This window comes from Crassostrea angulata, unplaced genomic scaffold, assembly GCF_025612915.1.
Source record: "Crassostrea angulata isolate pt1a10 unplaced genomic scaffold, ASM2561291v2 HiC_scaffold_57, whole genome shotgun sequence".
NCBI classification, from domain to species: Eukaryota; Metazoa; Mollusca; class Bivalvia; order Ostreida; family Ostreidae; genus Magallana; species Magallana angulata.
Genome location: NW_026441612.1, coordinates 326816 through 346685, shown reverse-complemented (window position 1 = coordinate 346685; position 19870 = coordinate 326816). Strand labels below are relative to the sequence as shown.

The following is a 19870-nucleotide window of genomic DNA, read 5'->3' as shown; positions in this document are numbered from 1 at the left end:
TTAAAGATCTATATTTTTCATCTGTGGTGCTATCTAACAAATCGTTACACCATTGTCTTTGTCTTACCAAGACAAAAAAAATGATACCAATTTTGATGTCATAGGATGACAAATAAAAATGTTACTCCCCAAAAAGTTGTACAAATACTATGCACATTGTGGATTGGTGATAGCTCCCAGTTATTAACAAGTTTTAAGAGTCCATAATTTTTATTTGTGGTGCTATCTTTATTATCTTTACACCATTCTCTTTGTCTCATCAAGAAAAAAGGAATGTTACCAGTATTGAAGTAATAGGATGACAAATAAAAAAAAATTATCTATAAAAAGGAGTAAAACACTATGCATATTGCGGGTCGGTGACAGCTCCCATTTCTGGACAAGTTTTATCATGATATCGTTATGTATAGTATTGTATATTATGATACAATATTGTATGATATTATATTGTATTATTAATTTATTATTTTATCACATGATACTATTACATAAGATATTGCAAAATATAATATTGTATCCTATGATACGATATTGTATATTCTATAATATAGTATCATACGATATTGTATAATATGATATCAGTTTCTGTAATATAGAATTATATCACATGAAATTGTATAATATGTTACTGTAATATTATATAATATCGTATCATACGATATTGTATAATATGATTATATTGGTTTATATTATGATATATTATCACATAACATAAAACTGTATTGTATGATATTGTAAAATATATTATTGTATCATAGGATACAATATGTATAATATTATATTGTATAATATAATATTTTACTTTATCACATAATATTGTATCATTTGATATGATACAATGTTGTATCAAATTATATTGTATCATATGATACAATATCATATGCTGTATCAACAATGATACAGTATCATACAATATCATACTATATTATACAATATAATATCATATGTTTCAATGTTATGATGTATTATGTAATATGATATTGTAATATAATACTATATTGTTTTATATATTATGACATTGTATTATGTGATCAAATTCACAAACGTATAACACAATACAATGTCATATCATACGTTACAATACCATATCTCATCATTGTTTATTATGGTATTTTATTGTATTGTATGATATATGTTGTAAATATGATAGGATGCAATATTTAATTTTATATTATTGTATTGATAACATATGAACATATGATAAACATACATTTTTTAACAGATGATATACGATATTGTGTTAAAACAGAATCCATGAATATCCAAGATCATAAAGTATGATTTTCATTTAATATGATAAAGGTGGTCTCATAAAGGTGAAGTCTCATAAAGGTGATGTCTCGTCTCGGTGAGCTTTGTAATGTGTGATTTCCTATGTTTTAGTTCTAAAATTGCTTTGCGAATTCGGTAAAGATGATTGGAAGTAGTCAAAGATATGTTTTTTGCCATCGTTGTCAACGCAGACATTGCATATGTTTTTTCCAGTTCATCTGGTATTGTTTTGGCAGTTTCCTGGATCGCTTTCAGGTTTTCTCTCGTCTGGTTTATGGCCTCCTTCATATTATTATATCTTTCATTTTCAATGGTCATGAATGTCTTGAAGATATCAACATGGCTCTGCAGTGTCGTTGTGATATTCGAGTCCAGTCGTATTATTTGGTCGACTCTATCCACAACTGCTTTTAAATCAGCCACGGTTGTAGAACAAAATATAGACTTAAATATATCTCCAATGAAAAACAATGGAGCGTTTCTCTGCTTTCTCGTTTTACCTGAAAATGAATTGAGAGTTTTAGAAACAAATGATAAGAATTTCAAAACTCCGTAATTTATGTCATCCATCTGCCCAATTATTTGGTATAAAGGATGTGGCTGGTTGTTGTTTTTTTTTTACAAAACTTCTCCATTTGGGCATTTCTTTCTGAAACACAGATCAGAGGGACAGTATCCGGCATGGCTATCACAAAGCTGTGATACCAGTTCATTTGGTTTGTAACGAGTGATCAACGGTCCCTCATGACTACTCCAACGCTTCCTAGGAACCGATCATTTGCTTCCAGAGTCGTTCCGGCTAACATTACCCAAATTAGAATGAAATTTTAAAACTCCATTGTCATCAAGATAGTAAAGTTTTAAAGTAAAATGAGGCAAGATATCAAAGGGAGTTCTTTAGTTGAAAATAACTGTCAACTGGTGATGGAACCTCTTGGCAGCCCTTTTATACAACGTTATTTAATTGAATTTAATCATTACACCTACTTGGTGCGTTTCACCACAGGTGCTCTAAACCCAGTACAAAGATAATTGAGACTTACACTATTTTCAAATTTAGTTGATGCTGTATTTAGACCACATGTACTCAGATTCCTCCGGATTTGACAATATGACCACCGGGAATATTTATAAAATTATCATCAATTACTGACAGTGACAACTTAACACCTAAAAAAGCTTTTTATATTGATTATTGCCCCAAAGATACGATTTTATTATCAGAAAACCGAGGGAATACTTTCAAGTGGGTAAATTATACACACTCAGAGGGAGCGGTCTCTGAATTCTCCACAAATCCTTTTAGAGCCCATTTTCTTATTTGTGATGCTATCTTATATATCTTTACACCATTCTCTTTGTCTCATCATGAAAAAAGGAATGTTACCAGTATTGAAGTAATAGGATGACAAATAAAAAAAAATTATCTAAAAAAGGAGTAAAACACTATGCATATTGCGGGTCGGTGACAGCTCCCATTTCTGGACAAGTTTTAAAGTTCTATATTTTTCATCTCTGGTGCTATCTACCAAATCTTTACACCATTCTCTTTGTCTTACCAAGACAAAAAAAATGATACCAAGTTTGATGTCATAGGATGACAAATAAAAATGTTACTCCCCAAAAAGTTGTACAAATACTATGCGCATTGTGGATTGGTTATAGCTCCCAGTTCTTAACAAGTTTTAAGAGTCCATAATTTTTTTTTGTGGTGCTATCTTTAGTATCTTTACACCATTCTCTTTGTCTCAACAAGACGAGAAAGAAAATGTAATCAGGTTTGATGCAGGGTGAGAGGTCATATTTTCAGCCCCTAAACTCCTTCATTTTATAGTCCGCTCCCATGAAGATTGTCATATTGAAGAGAGAGCAGCCTGATAGGCAGAGACATGTCACTTAAATCACTTCAGATATCTTAGATACCCGTTAGTTAACTTGTCTAAGCATTTTCAATTGATTATTGCCCATAAGTTATGGTTTTATAATCAGAGAACCCAGGGAGAACTTTCAAGTGGGTAAATTATACCCACTCACAGGGAGCGGTCTCTGGATTCTCCACAAATCCTTTTAGGGGCCATTTTCTTATTTGTGATGCTATCTTATATATCTTTACACCATTCTCTTTGTCTCATCAAGACAAAAGGAATGATACCAGGTTTGAAGTAATAGGATGACAAATAAAAAAAAATTATCTAAAAAAAGGAGTAAAACACTATGCATATTGCGGGTCGGTGACAGCTCCCATTTCTGGACAAGTTTTAAAGTTCTATATTTTTCATCTGTGGTGTTATCTACCAAATCTTTACATCATTCTCTTTGTCTTACCAAGACGAAAAAAATGATACCAAGTTTGATGTCATAGGATGACAAATAAAAATGTTACTCCCCAAAAAGTTGTACAAATACTATGCGCATTGTGGATTGGTGATAGCTCCCAGTTCTTAACAAGTTTTAAGAGTCCATAATTTTTATTTGTGGTGCTATCTTTAGTATCTTTACACCATTCTCTTTGTCTCAACAAGACGAAAAAGAAAATGTAATCAGGTTTAATGCAGGGTGAGAGGTCATATTTTCAGCCCCTAAACTCCTTCATTTTATAGTCTGCTCCCATGAAGATTGTCATATTGAAGAGAGAGCAGCCTGATAGGTAGAGACATGTCACTTAAATCACTTCAGATGTCTTAGATACCCGTTAGTTAACTTGTCTAAGCATTTTCAATTGATTATTGCCCCTAAATTATGGTTTTATAATCAGAGAACCCAGGGAGAACGTTCAAGTGGGTAAATTATACACACTCACAGGGAACGGTCTCTGGATTCTCCACAAATCCTTTTAGGGGCCATTTTCTTATTTGTGATGCTATCTTATATATCTTTACACCATTCTCTTTGTCTTACCAAGACAAAAAAATGATACCAAGTTTGATGTCATAGGATGACAAATAAAAATGTTACTCCCCAAAAAGTTGTACAAATACTATGCGCATTGTGGATTGGTGATAGCTCCCAGTTCTTAACAAGTTTTAAGAGTCCATAATTTTTATTTGTGGTGCTATCTTTAGTATCTTTACACCATCCTCTTTGTCTCAACAAGACGAAAAAGAAAATATAATCAGGTTTAATGCAGGGTGAGAGGTCGTATTTTCAGCCCCTAAACTCCTTCATTTTATAGTCCGCTCCCATGAAGATTGTCATATTGAAGAGAGAGCAGCCTGATAGGCAGAGACATGTCACTTAAATCACTTCAGATGTCTTAGATACCCGTTAGTTAACTTGTCTAAGCATTTTCAATTGATTATTGCCCCTAAATTATGGTTTTATAATCAAAGAACCCAGGGAGAACGTTCAAGTGGGTAAATTATACCCACTCACAGGGAGCGGTCTCTGGATTCTCCACAAATCCTTTTAGGGGCCATTTTCTTATTTGTGATGCTATCTCATATATCGTTACCTACTTGTACTAGGTATCATTTTATTTGCTTCGACAAGATAATTTGAAAGTTTTGAAAATGTATAACAAAAGGGCTTGAATTAGTGTATATATAATTAATAATTGTACGGTGATTCAGCACTTTTTATTCCCCAGGCGTGTTTAATGCAGACTAATTGTTAAGTTCGACTTGAGGCTAAGCTTATAATCACGTGATAATTGAATGTTAAATACTCAAATAATTATTCTCTTAGAGTATAAATAGGAAGGCTGATCTCTGGTTATTCAGTTGACAGTTAGATGCTAACTGGAGAACGGAATCAGTTTGACTGACACACTCGGCTGTTTTAGCTATTATCATTGTTTGTTAATTGGTTCAATTGCGTTAATTTATTAAGCAATTGAATTATTTCCTCGGAGAATAAACGTGCTTATTCCAGAATGAATATCACAGGCACCATTACTCTGTTTCTGGCCATTCTGTCAGGGACATCCTATGGCACAGAAGACATAGTTATTGGGAGTATCGGAGTGGTTTTAAAGAAGGTAGGTATTGTTAATACTCGCATTAGTGACCAGCATCACATGTTCGAGATTGATCTTCCAATTATGAAAGATGTGCCATTCCTTTTATGTACGAATGGAAGTATCATGAATTGTATGAAGGAGGATGGAACACCGAAAGTAATGACGGACGCCATCAGAACGATGGAGCAGGACATGGCATATTCCATTGATATTCTTCAAAATTATGTGAGTAGATCTTTTAAGTTGACATCAAACAGCGTTCGAAAACGACGGGAAGCCCCTCTCTCTTTTATCGGAAAACTGTCGAGTTCTATATTTGGAACAGCATCCTTAGATGACTTAAGGAGGGTAACAAGAAAGGTTAACGAGATTCTCAGGAGAGAGAGGTTGCAAGCAGAGGCCATGGATAGCTTAGAAGACAATTTTGCATCACTAATTAATGTCTCTAATAGCCGCAATGAATCTTTGAAGTCTTTACTTAATGACACCAGGAATTTGATAATAGATTATTCCAGAACAACACAAATGCTGCATAAGTATATATTCAGTACAAACGAAAGGATGGCTTTGATGTTTATGATGGATAATGTCACCCAAGGATTTAAGAGACATATAAATGAAATCATCGATGCCATTACAAACCTCAAACAGGGATATCTATCACGTATCCTTTTGCCAGATAATGACATAAAGTATGCACTGGACAGTGCTGTTCAAGGGGTGAACAACAATGACAACACTGTTTCCCTTTTGCACCGAAATGTCAATTTCTATAGAAAAAAGAGCTCATATGTGGTTGTTGTCTCCAAAGATGGCACAAAGTTATGGATAACGCTACAGATTCCCGTCAGCACGCTAGTTCCAGACACTTTATATAAGGTAAGGACTTTTCAAGTGCCTATTCACGACGATGTTGAGCACGGTATGGTAATTAAACATTTACCAGACTTTGTTCTTTTAAGAGAAACGACATCAAAATTACAACATGCGGCTGTATCACATAGCGAAATATATAGTAGCTGTGTTAGATCTGGAAGCGGATCTTTAGAATGCGATATTAACCTTACTTTCAGTAGCATTGAGTCACCAACATGCCTCTCGGGACTGTTAAAAGACAATGCTTCTCTTATAGAATCCAACTGTAAATTTGTGGCAGTAAAGAATTCCATAAAAGAGGATATTATTAAGGTTTCGAAAGATTCCGTGATAATGATACGAATGACGGAAACAAAGTGGGATTGCTTTAATGTTCAGCGGACAATGCGAGGATGTTCATTCTGTGAGGTTAAAATTCCATGTAATTGCAGATTAAAGCATCTTAATTACAGCCTAAATGCGTCGACGGGAAATTCATGCAGCAGGAAAAGAGATGTACGGATTACAAGGCGCCATCTGTTTAATCTTATTGTTCTAAGAAGGTTTGCGGGGCACCTGATAGACGATTCACTGAAAGCGAGTGAAACTTATTACAAGTCTCAATATAGGAAAGCTTTGGCACACGTAAATATATCAAAAAAATTCTATGGACGTTCAAATGTTTTGAGGACAAAAGAGGTAATGGAAAAAGCAACAAGGAACGTAAAAATATTTCAAAGTGTATGGGACCAATTAATACAAGGAGATATTCAGGTAGCGGTAACGAGGCTGTCAAATTTAGATATATTACTTATAATTGATGCTGTCCTTCTAATATTATGTGCAATAGTATTCTTAATCGGCCAGTTATTTTTAAGGAGGAAATACTCGGAACATATTCCAAATTAAAATGCTTAAACGTTTTTCTCTTATTAGAAAAACTTTGTTTCACTTGTACGGATATACATTCTTTATGGCTCTCAGGAAGGAAGGACAGGCGGGAAACCGCACGAGTCGTTGCAAGTAAGTGCTAGTAAGAATGAAATCATAGCACTGCTTATTTCGAATTATCGGTTCCCTGCGCATTCAACATTAGGAAGAAATAATTTAAAAAAAACCTCCCTGCTTTGGCGTACCAAAGCAAGAAGTGTGTGACAATACTGTCGGTTCAGAATAAGCTGAGACTTCCACTGGCGGATTTAAGGGGGGGGCGTGGAGGGTGCACGCCTCCCCCCCCCCCCTAAAATTTTCAAAGTATGCATGACTGTAGATAATTTGATTAATTTTACATAGAAAAATTATCATTTTGTGTTTCACTTTATTTATAATCATGCCTGACTCAATGTTACACCTCATTGATACACCAGATGTGCTATGCTGACTGTAATTCTGCTGCTCTATAAGCATCTATAAACATCTGATCCTAATGCATGTTGACAGGATCTGATAACAAACCAATTAAACTGTGTTTAAAACAAGCAGCAGTGTTGGTCATTTCATTATGGTGGCTGCATCAAATTCCCCAGGGCCCTGAACTTGGGGCTTCGACCAAGAATCGACTGGAAATACCGGCAGTTTAGTTTCAAGTGTAGACTGCGTTGTCATTTCCCTATTGCGATGCAAGCAAACATTTCTGAATATTTAAAAGCTGGTCGAAGGTAAATATATAATTGTATTTAAAACCAGATGGTCTATATGCTATCATTAATTATACTCGCACTTTCTAAAGAAAGTTCGGGTATATTGTTGTTACCCTGTTCCGTCCGTCCGTCCGTCCGTCCGTCTGTCACGTTTTACTTTCTCAAACTGCTCTTACATCTTATAAACCAGCAAACTGAACTCTTAGAGTTTGATTTGGGGCATCATGTTGTTTTGTAAAAAGATTTCAAAAATTCTCTGTTAGTCCTGGGGGTCAAATAATTGGTAAAAAATGACGTGTTTTCACAAAAAACCTTCTTCCTCGAACTCCTCCTACATTTTCAACGGTAGACAAATCATCTTTTGGAATATGTTTAAGGGTATCCTATAGATGCGCAATAAGGTTTCGGAATTTTCAATTTTGTCCTGGGGGTCATTTAATGGCTAAAAAATGACGTTTTTTTGTTTGTTTTTTTTACAAAAAAACTGGTTTCAAAAACGTAGCCAAATGATCTAGAATATGATTGGGGGTGTCATATTGAGGCGTGATCAGGTTCCAGAATTTTTTTTTTTATTAAGGGGATCAGTGGGCAACAAAAAATGACGTTTTTGGGCAAAAAAAATATGGTTCCCAGAACTCCTCTTACAACTTTTAGAGTAGCTACGTCATCTCTTGGGATATAATTGGGGCTTTCCTATAGATGTGCAATAAGGTTTTAAAAATTTAAATTTCATCCAGGGAGTCAAATAGTAGCAGAAAATTGACGTTTATCACTAAAAAAAACAAACATTGATCCAAGAGCTCCTCTTATGATTTAATGGATAGACAATCATATCTTGGGATATGATAGGGACTGTTCTATAGATGTGCAGTAAGGTTTTCAAAATTTAAATTTCATCCAGGGAGTCAAAAGGTAGCAGAAAATTGACGTTTATCACTTCAAAAAAACATAGATCCTAGAACTCCTTTTATGATTTAATGGATAGACACATCATATCTTGGGATATGATAGGAACTGTTCCATAGATGTGCATTACGGTTTTGAAAAATTAAATTTAACCCTGAGGCCCATTACCTACCGGTACATACCTTTTGATGCCCTTTAAGGATTAAGAATATATATGGTTAAGAGGTGGGGATCTCAACAGTTTTCGAGATATTCGTGCACTTCCTGTTCAAGGGGGGTCATGACCACCCCCGGGGCCCATGACCTACATACCGTTTGATGCCCCTTGACACAAGGAACAAGAATATATATGGTTTAAGGGTGGGGATCTCAACTGTTTTGAAGATAATATGTTTTACGGTGCGACCGTTGGGGCGAGCACAGCATGTGATCAAACAATGAATTATAATAAATTTAATAAAATAAAATCAACAACGTGAAATTTGAATGCCAAAAAATAAAACATACCTATTTTTCAGTAAATTTTCATTATTTATAGTTTATAAGATTTGTTATAATTTATTTATTTATATGCAGAACAATAGTTTAATCTCAGATACAATGTTGTTAAATAATAAAGATTTTAATATATAAATATTCATTGCACTGCATCTCCTCTTTTAAAGTGATTGTGATTATGATTGATTGATTGATTTCCCCCTTTTTTTTGCAGTAGACATTTTTTCTTAAACTTACATATAAAACTTGACTCATCATAGAGCTCCCCCCATGCTAATTTTTTTTTCATTTTTGTCAATTTATACATAGAAAATCGACTTACCATGGATTTGCCCCTCCACTTAAAAAAAATAATTAATGTTTAATTTTATTTTTAATTTACGCTTAAAAATATTTGCTTATCATGTTAAAAGAACATAGTGTTGCCCCCCCCCCCCCCCCCGCATGTAAAATAAATGGAAGTGAAAATAAAGAAACCATTGAACTGCTAAAGAGCTGAAGGATTAGAATTTTCATGATTTATTTTTCTTTTTGCTTGCAAAGATTTTTTGGATGAGGCTGCCATCCACCCACCCACCCCCTTTAAAAAAAGGCGCTGCTACGTATAACGTTACGTTTCAGGAAATTACCGTAATTATAGTGAATAAAATATTTGTGAGCATTCATCCAAATTAGTGCAATTTACAACTGTTTCCTGTATCTGAAGAAATGTCCTTATTCGTCAGCTGTTCTTTATCTTAGCCTTTGCAAGATTTTGAGAGGATTTTGGTCATTTCAGCAGATTTACAATAACTTCAATTAGAGTAATTTCCCCTTATCAGTGCTTATTGTGACGTCAAAGCTGACGTTGGTTAAGTGTCGTCTTACTCTTTAAAACTCCCCTGAGAAATAAAAGTATGCGAAGTATACTGTTTTATTTACTTAAAAAGCATGATGTTCTTAAAATTACACATCTTATAAGCTTTTCAAAGGTTTTACTTTGATTCTCGGGAGAACGTGATGTTGGAACGTGAGGTTGGAAACCATTGGTACTATGAATTGTGGGTCAAAATTTACTGACTCCGAAAAAATATATCGGATCAATGTGTAAACGTTTGTGACGTCACACGATTATTTTTGAATAAAAGTGTACTGAGGTGAACTTTAGAGGTAACATTGACTGTATGTTGCTTACATCGTTATTGTTTTTACTGTCTAAATTTGTCTTGCTAATTCTCGTGAGAGTGTGAAGTGATAAAAATTGCCATGATTACAGGGAACTACTGGGACGATTAAAACGATGCATTACTGGTCCGATTTACTGACGCCAAAAAAATCCGTTGAATGAATGTGCAACTATAAGTCCGAATTTTCTATTCACACACGCCTTGCCGGTAGAGCTCGCTTCGCGCCGGCGCTGCGCGCCGGCGAGCTGCGCTCGCTATTAAGGGACTTGCTGTTTGAGGGGGTCAGGACCACCCACAGGGCCCATGACCTACATAACATTTGATGCCCCTTGACATCAGAAACATGAATATATATGGTTTAGGGGTCATAATTATAACAGTTTCTGAGATATATGGTAATTTCAAATTCCTGGGGGGTGGGGATGACCCCAGGGGTCAGATCTAATAAACCCTTTATATTGCCAGTAACAGCCAATATATGATTATGAAAACCCTATATTATTATCTTTGTCCCTTTTCAAGTTACCATTTACAATAGAGTCTACAATTCCTCTTATAAGGTTCAATGTTAGACCCCACACCCTTTTGACACCCCCTTCCCCCCCCCCCCCTCCCGAAAAGTGGTTGTCTAACCCAAAATGAGAAAAATCAAACCAGGGTGCACAACTAGATATGCAGGCCTATCATATCCTAGAGTTTTGTACAATTCTGTTCAGCCATCTCTGAGAAAGAAGTTCAGAGCAGGAAAGAAGAAAAAGAAGATGAATAATAATAATACATGTACAGTATTAAGAACCGTATAAAAACAATAAGTTTCCAAATTTCATTCGTGAGACTTAATAATAAAGATTAAATAGAGATATAGGATCATCAAACATCAATAATTTAAAGATAATTGACAATTTCTGATTCTAAGGGGGTCAGGATGACCCCTTAGGGTCATGACTTACATGCCATAATGATCTGATATGCCTGCATGGCCTAGCAGGAATAATATCTTTGGATTAAGGTGGGGATCTCAATGGTTTTTATGATATTTAATAATTTCAGGAAGAGCACTTGGGATCATGACCTACGTACCATCTTAAATGCCTTGAACAAAGAAACAATAATATAATATGTACATGATATATGATTCAATTTAAGAACCCAAATATAGATCAATCAGTTTTGTATTACTTCCTAATATGTATATATACATGTACATGTATTAGTTTGTGTTTTGTTCTATACTATTCATGTTCATGACTGTAGAATGGCTTAGTCTTATTTTAAATTACATTAAGAAATTGTTAAATATATGACTTGGAACCCCCACTCCCAAACAAGCTCAAATATAAACTGTTCTCCCCCCCCCCCTTGTCGAATGATCTATTAAAATCAAAATATAATTTGGGTGTCTAAAAACTTTTATAAACTGGTAAAAAATGTTATTCTTAAAAAAAATTATATTACACCTTGCATAATTGACAAATGATATATTGAGATATGATCAGAGGTCATATTTCTACCTTGTGATCAATAAGTAGTATTCATTGACAAGTTAAAATTAATAACAATAAATGATTCAAATTATAAATGTTTATACTACACATTCACCCCCCCCCCCATCTAACCTGGTTATAAAGATTCAGTCTTCTTAATACATTCTTACATGTGTACAGTAGCAAATTTTAAATCATTTCTTGATAGCTTTTTCTCTCATGATTAACATTAACATTTTGGAAATTGCTTAATTCGATGATTTTTTTTTGGGGGGGGGGGGAATATGTGGGGAAAACAATTGGAAAAAACATCGGGCTCAGTATACCAATCATTCAAAATGTTTAAATATTAAATGGCTGCTTGACATGTGGATTTCGTTTGATTCGAGTCATGGTTGTTAACGGAAGGATGCAAATGTCCTCATGCATTAACAGTTAACTTAAAATTAAATGGAATGAAAGGATAGAAATTGGTTTGTTTACTCCTATTAGCATTAACAGTTTTAAAAAATAGAGCAGTTGTTATTTATAGAAAATGGACAGTAAAATAGATCCATCCAATATTTTCTATAATAGCAAAAATATGTGCGTTATGATTTTTTTCTTGGCGGGGGGTATCAATTGTGAGCTTGCTCACAGTACCTCTAGTTTTATTTTCGTTTGCATTACGATCTCGCCTCATTGGACTCTTAAAAATCGATTTATGGGAAATATAGGTGCATTCATGGAGGACTTGGGTCATGTTGTCCCTTCGGATAACTTTTGGTATCATAGCTTTGTCATTGACATCCCGACAAAGGTGTCAGCCGTCGTTTGCCTGGGGGGCAATCCGCAAGTCAATAGAATATGTCAGGAAAACAGAATTCATCCCTTAGGTTTGCTACTTTCGATTCTTGAAAAGGATATGCAACATGAAGTTAACATGTTGTCTAATTTTATTGCTTTAAATACAGTTTCGTTCAAGGGTCCTGGAAAAAGACAAAGGAGTGCCCCACTGTCATTTATCGGGGGTTTACCGAGGACCTTGTTTGGAACCGCAACAGTGGAAGATTAACATATTGTAGCCAATCGTGTCAATGATCTCATACGTAGGAACAGAAACATCACTGGGGCGATTCTTAGTCATGCAAAGAATTTCAAATCGTACATGAGGATCGAGAATATCCGATTCCAAAACATGGGTAATATGATAGACGGTGTAATAACGAATATGAAAGGTTTAGAGGATCGTTCAAAAACGATTGTAGATGAAATAAAGGCCTCTAATGAAATGCTTGCCTTAACATTTCTGGCAGGTAATGTAACTGATTCATTTAGATATAAAATTAATGAGATTCGAGATGCTATAATAGATTTACAGAAAGGGCATATATCTGAGTTTCTTATACCCGATGAAGATTTCCGGGCGGCAATAGATAAAATTATCCAAAACATACAGTAACACTAATATTGTAAATCGGGCGGTTCATTATTACAGACATCATGGATCAAGCACTGCCCGGTACAATAGACGCAAGAAGAAACTGTGGGTCACCGTTAAATTTGCCGTTGGGCCAAATTCAAGAGATACATTGTACACGGTAACTTCATTTCCAGTTCCCTATAGAAAAGGGAGCAATCATGCAACACGCATTGCCGATGTACCGCATTACATTGTAGTGAGACAACAGTCATCAGGAATTGAATATGCCACCTTAACGGACAGTGATTTCATTAGTGAGTGCCATACCATTGGATCCTATCAGATTTTGTGTTTTATGGGACTAGTCTTTAAAACGGAACATTCAGCTGATTGCGTCATTGCTCTGTTAAAGAACAACAATGCTGATATTCACAGAAGATGTACCTTCACTTTTTTAAAGGATCACTATAAGGAAGGCGAGCCGTCTCTTGATGTTCTCACTTCTAACAGTGTACTGGTTACAAGACAAGACCGATTGAACATGGATTGTAAAAATAGTAAAGAGTTATACATGGATGTCATTTTTGTATAATAAAACTGCCTTGTCAATGCACTATCAGGTAAAAAACAGTCAAAATAAATACATACTCTTCATCAGATTGTGAAGATAAAACTGAAAAAATAGGAGCCGAGTACCATTATCTCATGAATTTTGCTGTTTTAAGAAGTAGTTTAGACACCCAAAAAAGGAAATTCATTGACGCCAGTATAACGACCGATGTGGAACAGGACTTAAGCTTGCCAAGCGTTCAGTTCCATGACAGTGCGTAGTCGCATTTTTTAGCTACTGATCAGGAAAACAAATTACTTATGGACAAGGTAGGAGAAAGGGTTAGAAACAATCAGGAAATATTTACTAGTCTGGGAGATGCCATTCTCGCCGGAGAAATCCCTCTCCAATCGAAATTCATGTCCACAAGAGAAGTTTTAACTATTGTATTTTTTATAATTTTTTTGTATTATGATGATTCTGTTTTTTGTTTATCAATGTCTCTTTTTTGACCAACACTTAAGAAATTTAAAAAAGAAAGATTTGGAACAAGATAACGTCCCTCCAGAAACAGTTAATAAAACCGATGAAAAAAAAACAAAAAAAGTTGCTGAGATATTTATAGGTTATTCTAAAAACAGTGAGTGTACCGGAAGCTCGTTTACAATGTCTGAGGAGGACCATCCGTCAACATCAGGCATCCAAAACATCAGAAACAATGAAGAAGGGTCTTGCACTTCTGAAGAGCTGAGGTATTCATGGTATTTTTTTATATTTCTGGGGATACAAAGGTGAGTTGATTTGAATCTATATTGAACACCTAATCTTCATGGTTTTAAGCATAGTAATAACATTGTCTTCTTTCATTGCAGGAAAAAGAAAACGAAAATGTGTGATTCAAGGATTCGTCGACAAAAAATAGTGATTGTCTTACACCAACATCCATTGAAGAACCTTTTTAAGCGTATTATTGTGTTTTTAATGACATAGTGATGACAAGAAATTACGTATATTATCATTAATTGAAACGTTGTAAATAAAAGAATATAAAAACCTATAGTGATTTGTTTATGGTGCTATGAAAACGTTAATGAAGGATTTGATAATCATTCAAGTTACTAGTAGCTTAACACCAAATGAAATCAATGAAATCAATGCTTGACACTGTAATTAGTCTACTGTAATTTAGTCTATATTGTAAAATAATTATTGAAAGGTACCATCATATCTGTTGCTTTTCATCTAAGATAGAAAAAAGGAGATTGACTTGAAACTTAATTATAACTCCTACTTAGTGCCTTTCACCGCAGGTGCTTTTAAATCAGTAGAATGATAATTGACCACTTAGACTAATTTCAAATTTAATTGATATTGTAACTAGAATAGAGGTGCTCAAATTCCTCTTGATTTAACTATGTTTAATCACTGGAAATTTTAGAAACAATTACCATCAATTACTGACAGTGACTGTTGAATACATATGGAAGCTTTTTTATATTGTTTTTATTTTATGACATAGTGATGACCAGAATATACTATGTATAATCACTGGAAATTTTAGAAACAATTATAATCAATTACTGACAGTGACTGCTTAATATCTATGGAAGCTTTTTTATATTGTTTATTGCCCCTAATTAAACGTTTTATTATCAGAGAATCCAGGGAAAACTTTCAAGTGGGTAAATTACACCCACTCACAGGGAGCTGTCTTTGGGTTCTCCACAAATCCTTTTAGTGGCCATTTGTGTATGTTGCTTTGTAATCGTATATGATAATAAAGCAATTAATTTCCCATTGAATAAAATGAACGAATAATGACAAGAAAGTATGGTTTAAATTATTATTTATTGAAACATGTATATCTCTCCATGCAACGTAAACAAATCATTTAAAGTATTTTATTTACAATCATCTGAAGGAAATTGACATTTCTTTATTTGTCTGAAATAATAAAAAAGGTAGGGCATTTGTAGGTCCACAATTCCATGCTTTACTTGATCAACCTTACAAAATAGATATAACAATTATTCATCAATAACAAAGGACATACAGTGGTCATAACAAAAGTCATAATTGAATAAGGACTTGACCAGTCATCTGGCAATGCCAGATCCCCAGTCAAGATCAGATCCGCTAGACTCGTGAAAATTGGGCTTGTTTTGTTCTATTTTCTCCAAAACATGTTTAACATCCATTTCATTAATTATGATCGAGGGCCAAAAGTGTTTTATACCTACTGTCATGAAACTTTACTTCGGGAAGTTGGTGCATCTTGATCTCCTTTAAATCATGTATTGAATTAATCAAATCATTCTGAATTGCCTGGAAGAACTCTTTAAGAGTTATTATATTTTTTATATGCATATAATGTACTTTAAACGTTTTTCCTTTGCATACATGTGAATCAGTCAGTATCAAATGGTCGCCATTGCTAATGTGGCAGCCACAAGGAACCTTCATCTTGCAGTAATTACATCCCATAATTAAATGATTTCCATATGGACAATGCATTGTTATTTCCTCTTTTCTGGTGATAAGAATCTCGTCTGCCGATATGGATATAAATGGCACATTTACTTTTAAATGATTCCTTAATAATTCAAAAGAACAATACCGGTGAATTAAATCATCATTTTCCGTCAGGACTGCAGTCACGCAAGTGGGTGAATTAAAAGAGTTGTACTTAAAACTAATCTTACATTCTCTGTTAAAATGACCCATTGTTTTGCAATATTTCATTAACTGATGTATCTTTGGTAAAGCATAGTAGAAACCAGAAAGGGATCTTCGCTCCACTATAAACGGAGGCAAGGATGTTATTTTGGTGGCGTGATAAGAATTTGGTATAAGTGGAACTGGTAAGGTTTTGACTTCGTATAGTGTTTCCTTAACACTGGTCCCCATCGGAAATTTCAGAGTTAACCAAATCTGCTTGCTGTATCTTTGATACCTGAGGATGAAGGACCCTTGCCGTCGGTAGAATTCAGCATCTTTGTAGAAGTCGGTTGTAACCGGTAGATATTGAAGCCTTCGCTGCAATCTTATCCAGTGCTAGTGGAAATTCTTCATCTGAAACGAGAACAGGGGAAATGTAACCTTTTTTAGCTCACCGAGACGAAGTCAGGGGGGGGGGGGCTTATGCTATACCCTCGGCGTCGGCGTCGGTGTCGGCGTCGGCGTCCGGACCTGGTTAAAGTTTTTGTTGCAGGTCCTGTATCTAAGCTATTACTTGACTTATCTTCACCAAACTTGCATGGATGATGCATCTGGACCTATTTATGGACTTGAAAGACTTGGATGCTGAATCTGGGTCCTAAATGTCAGATGCTGGAGGAGGTTGAGGTTGTTGGACCAGGTTAAAGTTTTTGTTGCAGGTGCCCTTTGATAGCAATATCTAAGTTACTGCAGGTCCGTACTTCACCAAACTTGCATGGATGGTATGTCTTATGATACTGATGCACCAGACAGGCTTGAGTGCTGAATCTGAGCTGTAGGTTTCGGATGCTGGAAGAGGTTAAGGTTTTTGAAGCAGGTTAAAGTTTTTGTTGCAGGTGCCCTTTGATAGCAATATTTAAGTTACTGCTGGTCCGTACTTCACCAAACTTGCATTGATGGTGCGTCTTATGATACGGATGCACCAGGCAGGCTTGGGTGCTGAATCTGAGCTATAGGCTACAGATGCTGAAGGAGGTTAAGGTTTTTAGAGCTGGTCAAAGTTTTTGTTGCAGGTGCCCTCTGATGATTATCTTAGTTACTACTTGTCCTAACTTCACCAGACTTCCATGGATGGTGCGTCTTGTGATACTGATGCACCAGACAGGCTTGATTGCTGAATCTGAGCCATAGGTTTTGGATGCTGGAGGAGGTTAAGGTTTTTAGAGCTGGTTAAAGTTTTTGAAACAGGTGCCCTCTGATGATTATATCTTAGTTATTACTTGTCCTAATTTCACCAGACGTTTATGGATGGTGCGTCTTATGATACTGATGCACCTAACAGGCTTGAATGCTGAGTCGGTGCCATAGTTGTCAGATGCTGGATATGGTTAAGTTTTTTTGGAACAAGTCACAAGTTTAATAGATTATAGTACTATTTCAAACTTGCATAGTTGATTAAACTGTAATATGAATGAATCACAGAGGAAGCTTTAGATGCAGAGCTTGATCTCCATTATCAAGGATGCTAAAAATGCATCTGACAGGCATGGATGTTGAATCTGAGCCAAAGGTTGCGGATGCTGGAGCAGGTAAAGGTTTTAATTGCTAGTGCCCTCTGATGATGATATCTTAGTTATTACTGGTCTGAACTTCACCAAACTTGCATGGAGATGCGTCTTATGTATACTGATGCACCTGACTGGCTTGAATGCTGAATCTGAGCCATAGGTTTCGGATGCTGGATGAAGTTTTGTTTTTTGGAACAGGTTACATGTTTTATAGATGATAGCTTGCATAGTTGATTTAACTATATTATAAATGAAACGCACAGGCTGCTTCAGATGCAGAGCCTGATCTCCATTATCAAGGATGCATAAGAAATCTCTTACCTCACTCAAACCTGCTCGATAAATAGATGTGTTTTCTGATGATAAATGATATAACATGATTCCTATGATATAGTATTGTATGGTATGAAACAATATTGTTTAATATGATACAATATAATAACATATATAATATTATAAAAAGTTATATGATACGATATGATATTGTATCAATTTTTTTTATATTTTATGTTATGATATTATATCATGATATCGTTATGTATAGTATTGTATATTATGATACAATATTGTATAATATTATATTGTATTATTAATTTATTATTTTATCACATGATATTATTACATAAGATATTACAAAATATAATATTGTATCCTATGATACAATATTGTATATTCTATAATATAGTATCATACGATATTGTATAATATGATATCAGTTTCTGTAATATAGAATTATATCACATGAAATTGTATAATATGATACTGTAATATTATATAATATCGTATCATACGATATTGAATAATATGATGATATTGGTTTATATTATGATATATTATCACATCACATAAAACTGTATTGTATGATATTGTAAAATATATTATTGTATCATATGATACAATATGTATAATATTATATTGTATTATATAATATTTTACTTTATCACATAATATTGTATCATTTGATATGATACAATGTTGTATCAAATTATATTGTATCATATGATACAATATCATATGCTGTATCAACAATGATATAGTGTCATACAATATCATACTATATTATACAATATAATAACATATGTTTCAATGTTATGATGTATTATGTAATATGATATTGTAATATAATACTATATTGTTTTATATATTATGACATTGTATTATGTGATCAAATTCACAAACGTATAACACAATACAATGTCATATCATACGTTACAATACCATATCTCATCATTGTTTATTATGGTATTTTATTGTATTGTATGATATATGTTGTAAATATGATAGGATGCAATATTTCATTTTATATTATTGTATTGATAACTCAGCTATGTTAAGGGCGTCCATACAAAAATAGCGATATTTATCACATAAAATGTTAGCCTTTGAACAATCTTGGTATTCTACTCCAAACATTTGTTAAACAAAGTGATATTTTATCGATTATACAAATTAAATAATTTGTTATCGGATGAGCAATTTTTGAGTCTCTTGGGAATACCCTGTCACGTGATACTGCTAAAAATAGATGAACCAGGAATAATACGGAAAAATGCAAAGTGCAAGGGCATAACATAAACAAATATAGTTATTTCTGTTTCTAACTTGTAAAATGAACCTTCAAAATTTCGAAAAGTGCTGGGAGCTTAAAATATTCAAGTAAGAACAATTATTAAATTCAATGTAAACAGTGTATGAACAGCAATTTACTGGGATTTCCCGCAATTAACGCTTATTTATATGAAATGCGTAGCGACTTCATACAGCTCCCAGCACTTTTTGATATAATAGGGATACAATGGTAAGACATGGAAATTTTCAATATATTTGATCAAGTGTATGCCCTTGCACTACTGCATTTTATCTGAGCCACTTCACTTTCAGCGTCATTTGCGTGCAATTCAAACGCAACACTG

General features: G+C 34.3%; 1 protein-coding gene across 1 annotated transcript in view; it reads left to right on the top strand.

Annotated features, from left to right (window-relative positions):
• LOC128168829 (uncharacterized) overlaps positions 1 to 19870 on the top strand; it is a 324047-nt gene that overhangs the window by 137572 nt on the left and 166605 nt on the right. The gene's annotated exons all lie outside the window — the stretch shown is intronic.